The following is a 6,668-nucleotide window of genomic DNA, read 5'->3' as shown; positions in this document are numbered from 1 at the left end:
GAAGAGTAAAAGGGCTGAGTTTGCAACCAAGAATAACTTATTCAGCAAAACAGAATAATCTGCAAAGGAAAAAATGGATATTTAAGACTTACAGATAATTTTTGAACAAAAATTCAGAACTGAAAAGAAAATTTAACTTACAAGAATCAGTAAAAACATAAGAAATAAATATGAAAGGTTAATTATAAGGGATTTAATAAGGTTAAACTGCTTATTTATATGGGAAAATGACATTTGTAACTCTTAAGAATATTATCATTACTGGGACAGCTAGGTGGTGCAGTAGGTAGAGCACCGGACCTGGAGTTAGGAGAACCTGAGTTCAAATCTAACCTCAGACACTTAATAATTACCTGGCTATGTGACCTTGGGCAAGTCACTTAACCCCATTGACTGCAAAAAAAGAATACTATCATTACTAAAGAGTATAGATAGATAGATAGATAGATAGAAGACTTAGGATTGACTCTATTTTAATGGAATGATGCTAAAAATAAAACTGGGAAGAGAAAGATAAAATGGAATAAAATCATCTCATATGAAAGAGGTATGAATGGGAGAACTGTGATCATGGAGGGAAGGAAAAAAGAGGGGTGGGATAGTGTGAGAAACTTATTCTCATTGATACCAGATTAAAGAGTGAATAACATATATATTTAATAGGACATAAAAGATTTCTTAATTTACAGAAAAATAGGAGGACAAGAGGACAGGATAAAGGATGGATTTTTAGAAGAATGTGCATACTAGGAAGACAGAAATCAGAAGTAAATTAGAATTCTGAGAAGGAAAAGGATAAAGACAGAAACAGACACTAAGAGTCAGAGAGAGACAGATATATATATATATATAATAGTGGGAGATTTCATTAAATAAGATATATATATATATATATATATATATATATATAGAGAGAGAGAGAGAGAGAGAGAGAGAGAGAGAGACATAGAAACAGAGAAATAGAGACAGACACAAAGACAGAAACAAAGACAGGCAGAAATGGAGACAGAGAGAAAGAAGGATAAACAGTGGAAAAAATAAGATGGAAGGAAATATACAACAAGTAATCATTACTTTGTGAATATGTTGAACTCACCCATAAAATGAAAATGGATTAAAAAACAGAACCTATCAATATGTTATTTACAAGAAACACATTTAAAAATGAGAGACACATATAGTGTAAAAATAAAAGTCTATAGTAGTAGTGCTTCAACTGATGTAAAAAAAGCAGGAGTAGCAATCAAAATTTCAGACAAATTTAAGGCTAAATAAACTTAGTTAAAAGAGATATAAGTAGGAAGGTATCATGGATGTATGAATGAAGCAATATCACTACTAAATCTTTATGACTAAATGCTATAGTATGCAAATTTTTAAAGGAAAAGGTCAGTGAATTATAGATGGAAATAGAAAGAAAAACTAGAATAGTGGGAGATTTCATTAAATAAGCTAGATAAATCTAAACAAATAATAAAGAAGAAAGAAGTCAAGAAGATGAATAAAATCTTAGGTAAACTAGACATGAAAGACATTTGGAGAGAACTGGGAATAGAAAGGAATGTACTTTTTTCCCTCAGTGGTATTGACACCCTCAAAAAACTTTATATTTGGAGAAAAGCAGAAAATGTTAAATGCATTTTTTTCAGATCATAATTCAGTAAAAATTACATTTAAAAAGGACCATGGAAACCCAGATTAAAATCAATTGAAAACTAAATAACCTAATCTTGAAGAGTGAGCTGGTTATAGAATAAGTAAAAAAAAAAAAATAAATAATTTTATTAAAAAATAGTGATAATAATGAAACAACATATCAAAACTTATGGAATAGGAAATGTAGTCAAGATAGTGGAGTAAAGGCAGGAACTCTCCCAGGCTCTCCCTCAAACTGCTCCAAATACCTAGAGTGGCAGAACCCACAAAATACTGACTGAAGCAATTATACAGCCCAAGGCAACTTGGAAGATCCAGGGGAAGGGTCTGCTACACCAAGGTAAGAGAGGAATACAGAGTAGCGGAGCTGTGCAGGGTGAACTGGCCCCAGCAATCCAAGAACAGACTTTGGATGACTGGGTCAGTAGCTGGGAGGAGTGGGGAGAGGAGGGAAGGGTGGGGGGAGCAGTTTTCAGACCTCTCAGTTCAGGCATTGACTAGGACAATTTGGAAGGTCAACAGGAAAAATCTGCCCCAGTGGGGTAAGAGTGGAGCACAGTCTAGCACAGGCTTCAGCAGCTTAGACTGGACCCAAGTAGACCAGGAGCAGGCTTTGGGAGACCCTGAATCAATAGGAGAAAATGATTCTGGAGCTCTCAGTCCATGGACCTTAAGGGAATTGAAAGGAGATTACTGGGGTCTCTTTCCTCATGGAGGCAAGTTTCCCATAGTCAGATCTGGGTCTTGGGTCTTGTGTCCCATTCCCTGGAAAAGGAGCATAAGCATTACAGTTTATGGCAGTAGGGGAGCAAGGACCCTCCTTACAATTCCAGGGCAGAAAGGAGTGCTTATGGACACCCACAGACCAGAGCAGAGGCCAGAAGAGTGGTAGAAACCTCTCCTTAGAGCATAAGACCTTGGGACAATTGAAAACTTGTAAATCTCTAGAAGTATCTCTGAAAACAGCTGCAAAATAATAATAATGCGTCCTCCATTCTGGAAGCAGAACCTCACCTTAACAAAGAGTCAAAATCAAGTTATAGGCTGGGGAAATGAGCAAACCACAGGAAGAAAAATCTGATCTTAGCAGTTACTATGGTCACAGGGAAGATCAAAATACAGACTTAGAAGAAGATAACAAAGTCCAAAGCCTCCAAGTAAAATAAGAATTGTTTTCAGGTCATGGAAGAGCTCAAAAAGGATTTAGAAAGTCAAGTAAAGGAGGTAGAGGAAAAATTGGAAAGAAAAATGAGAGAGATGAGGGGGAAATCATGAAAACTGAGTCAGTTTAGTAAAGGAGAGACAAAAAAAGCACTGAAGAAAATAACATCTCAAAAACCAGACTGGACCAAATGGAAAAAGAGGTCCAAAAAGTCAATGAGGAGAAGAATACTTTATTTTTTTTTTTCACTTTATAAAGTCTTTATTTGGCCAGAGGAAAATATGAGATGGTGTACCAACATTCACCCATTGTACTGTTTGGCTGCAACCTCTTGTCTCTCTCTTCAGCAATGGTGAAGTGGATGCCCTTGCCTTGGGGCAGAGAGATCCAAGGCTTGTTATCTTTGTGAATAACAAAAATATTGGAAAGCCTAGTGGCAAAGTTGTTGCCATTGACATCCTTCACGTGGACCACATCAAAGGAGCCTGGATGCTTCTCCCTGTTGGTGATCACCCCAATTAGACCCAAGTTAGCTCCACCAGTCACCATACACAGATTTCCAGTATCAAACTTGATGAAATCCGTGATCTCACCAGTTTCTAGATCCATCTGTATGGTATCGTTTACTTTGATGAGTGGATCTAGATAGTGGATGATGCAAGCATCATGGGTCACCAGATGGTGAATGACCTTGGTGCCCACAAAGGTCTTTCTTACTTTGCATAGTTTATATTTTGCCTCTTCAGCTGTGACAATGAACAGCAAAGTGGCCCTTGGTATCATAAACTAACCAGAAATGCTTGCCAGTCTTCTCAATGCTGATGATATCCATGAAACCAACAGAGTAGGTTGTGTCTGTGCGGACCTTGCTGTCAATCTTAATTAACTGCTGCATACAGATCTTCTTAACCTCATCTTCTGTCTGGGCATATTTGAATCAGTTGTGGAGGAAGATGATGAGTGGGAGGCTTTCTCTCAGTTTGTGGGGACCTGTGAATGGTCCAGGAGCAAACACGCCCATCAACTTGTCCAGTATCTAGTGCTTGGAGGCAGCGACATACTTCAGGTACTTCTTAGGGCCATGAGCCATGACTGCGACCAACCAGGAAAGGGGAAACTTCTGCTCCAAGCAGAAGTAGCCAAATGGAAAAGGAGATACAAAAAGCCACTGAAGGAAATAGTTTGTTAAAATATAGAATGGGAACTAAAGGAAGCTGACTTTGTGAGAAAGCTAGACAAAATATAACAAAAACAAAAAAAATGAAAAACTAGAAGAAAATGTGAAATATCTCATTGGAAAAACAACTGATCTCAAAGATAAATCCAGGAAAGATAATTTAAAATTTATTATGCTACCTGAAAGCCACGATCTTTCAAAAAATTGTCAAGGAAAACTGTCCTGATATTCTAGAAGCAGATAGTAAAATAGAAATTGAATGAAGTCACCTATCACCTCCTGAAAGTGATTTTAAAATGAAAACTACCAGGAATAGTCAAATTTCAGAACTCCAACATCAAGGTGAAACTATTGCAAGCAGCCAGAAAGAAACAATTCAAATATTATGGAGTTACAGTCAGGATAATACAAGATTTAGTAGTTCCTACTTTAAGGAACATGGAATAATGGGACTTAAAATATGATATTCTGGAAGGCAAAAGAGTATGGATTACAAACAAGAATCCACTACCCAGTTAAACTGAAAAAATACTCTTTCAGGGAAAAAGACAGGCACTCAATGAGATAGGGGACTTGCAAACTTTCCTGATGAAAAGACCAGAGCTGAACAGAAAATTTGGTCATCAAATATAAGTCAAATGAAGCATAAAAAGGTAAACAGGAAAGGCAAATCATAAAGGACTTAATGATGCTGACCTGCTTGTATTCCTGCATGGGAAGATGATACTGATGACTCATGAATTTTCTCATTTATTAGGCAATTAGAAGTAGTAAATTTAGACAAGGCACAGGAGGGAGTTGAATTTGAAGAGATAATATACTAAAAAGATGGAGTAAATGGATGAGAGATGAATGTATGGGGAAAAGGAAAGGGAGAGGTAGAATGGGGTAAGTTATTTCATATAAAAGAGGCAAGAAAAACTCTTGCAGTGGAGTGGGAGAGGGGGGAATTGAGGAGAAAAGAAGGAGCCTCTTACTCTCATAGAAATTGACTCAGAGAAGAAAAATCATACACACTCAATTGGGTATAGAAACTACCTTACCCTAGAGGAAAGTAGGAGGGGAAGAGGATGGGAGAAAGAGAAAGGGAGGTGACAGAAGGAAGAGAAGATTGTGGGAGGGGGGTAGTCAGATGCAAAACACTTTTGAGGAAGGAGAAGATGAAAGGAGAGAGAATAGAATAAATGGTGATGGGGGGGGAATAGATTGGAGGGAAATAGTTACCAATATTATCTGTAGGGAAAAATATTGAAACAAAATTTCTCTGATAAAGACCTCATTTTCCAAACATAGAAAACTGAGTCAAATTTATAAAAAACAAGAGCTATTCCCCAACTGATAATGAAAAAAAGATATGAACAGTTTTCAGATAAGGTTATCAATGCTATGACCCCATTTAAAAAAAGGCCTAACTCACTATTGATAGGAGGAATGCAAATTAGAATAATTCTGAGGTATTAACTACCTTATACCTATTGAATTGGCTAATAGGACAGAAAGAGAGACAAATGGAAGGAATGTAGAAAAATGAGACAAAAATGCAGTTGGAGGAGTTATGAAATCATTCAACAATTTTAAAGAGCAATTTGAAACTATGCCCAAAGGGCTATAAAATCTTGTCTTCCCTTTGACCTAGTAGTTCCACGACTAAGTTTGTATTCCAGAAGAGATGAACCACAAGAAGGAAAAGGACCTATATAAATATAAGGATATTTATAGTAGCTTTTTTCTGGAAACTGGAACTGGAAACTGAAAGTATACCCATCAGATGGGGTATGGCTGAAATGTGGTTTGTGATTATGATGGAATACTATTCTGCTATAAGAAATGATAAACAGGGTGCCCTTAGTGAAACCTGGAAAGACATCAGCAGATGTATTATATTATCTTCAAAGTAATATCAATATTACAGCATTATCAGCTGCAAATAACTTACCTTTTCTCAGAATGCTGTGATCCAAGACAACTCTGAAGGACTTATGATAAAGAATACTATCCTTCCCTAAAGAAAGAGCTGATAGTGTCTTAATGCAGATTGAGACATTTTTCTTAACTTCATTTTTCTTGAGGGTTCTCCTTTTTTTAGGGGGAGGGGACTATGTTTAACTTTCACACGACTACATATTTTAAGCCATGGCAAATTAACTTGCTTTCTCAAAGAAGGGGGACTGGGATGGGAAGAAGGGAGAGAATTTGGAACTCAAAGTTTAACAAGTGAATTTTAAAACTTGTTATTAACATGAAATAATGGAAAAATAAAATTTAAAAAAGTGTAAAAAGCCCAAAACTTATGGGATGTAGGCAAAACAATAAGTAGAGGAAAATTTGTTTATATCAATATAAGAGAAAGAGCAGAATAATGAATTGGATATGCAATTTTAAAAACTAAGGGAAAAATTAAAAACTTACAATTAAACACTAAATTAGAAGTCCTGAGAATTAATGGATAAATGAATAAAATTGAATATTAGAAAAATATTGAAAAATTTAATAAAACTAGGAGTTGATTTTAAAAAAACACCAATAAATATTGGTTAATATGATTAAAAAAGAGGGGCGGCTAGGTGGCGCAGTGGATAAAGCACCGGCCCTGGAGTCAGGAGTACCTGTGTTCAAATCTGGTCTCAGACACTTGATAATTACCTAGCTGTGGCCTTGGGTAAGCCATTTAAC

The 6,668-nt window shown here is 36.3% G+C and overlaps 1 pseudogene; it reads right to left on the bottom strand.

Moving 5' to 3' along the window:
* Window positions 1-3,079: 3,079 nt before the first annotated feature.
* Window positions 3,080-3,908, bottom strand: LOC141498953 (small ribosomal subunit protein eS4, X isoform-like; annotated as a pseudogene).
* Between the last annotated feature and the right edge of the window lie 2,760 nt (window positions 3,909-6,668).

Source organism: Macrotis lagotis, chromosome X (assembly GCF_037893015.1).
Source record: "Macrotis lagotis isolate mMagLag1 chromosome X, bilby.v1.9.chrom.fasta, whole genome shotgun sequence".
Taxonomy (NCBI): domain Eukaryota; kingdom Metazoa; phylum Chordata; class Mammalia; order Peramelemorphia; family Peramelidae; genus Macrotis; species Macrotis lagotis.
The sequence above is the reverse complement of the archived record's forward strand: the minus strand, read 5'-3'. Positions and strand labels throughout refer to the sequence as shown.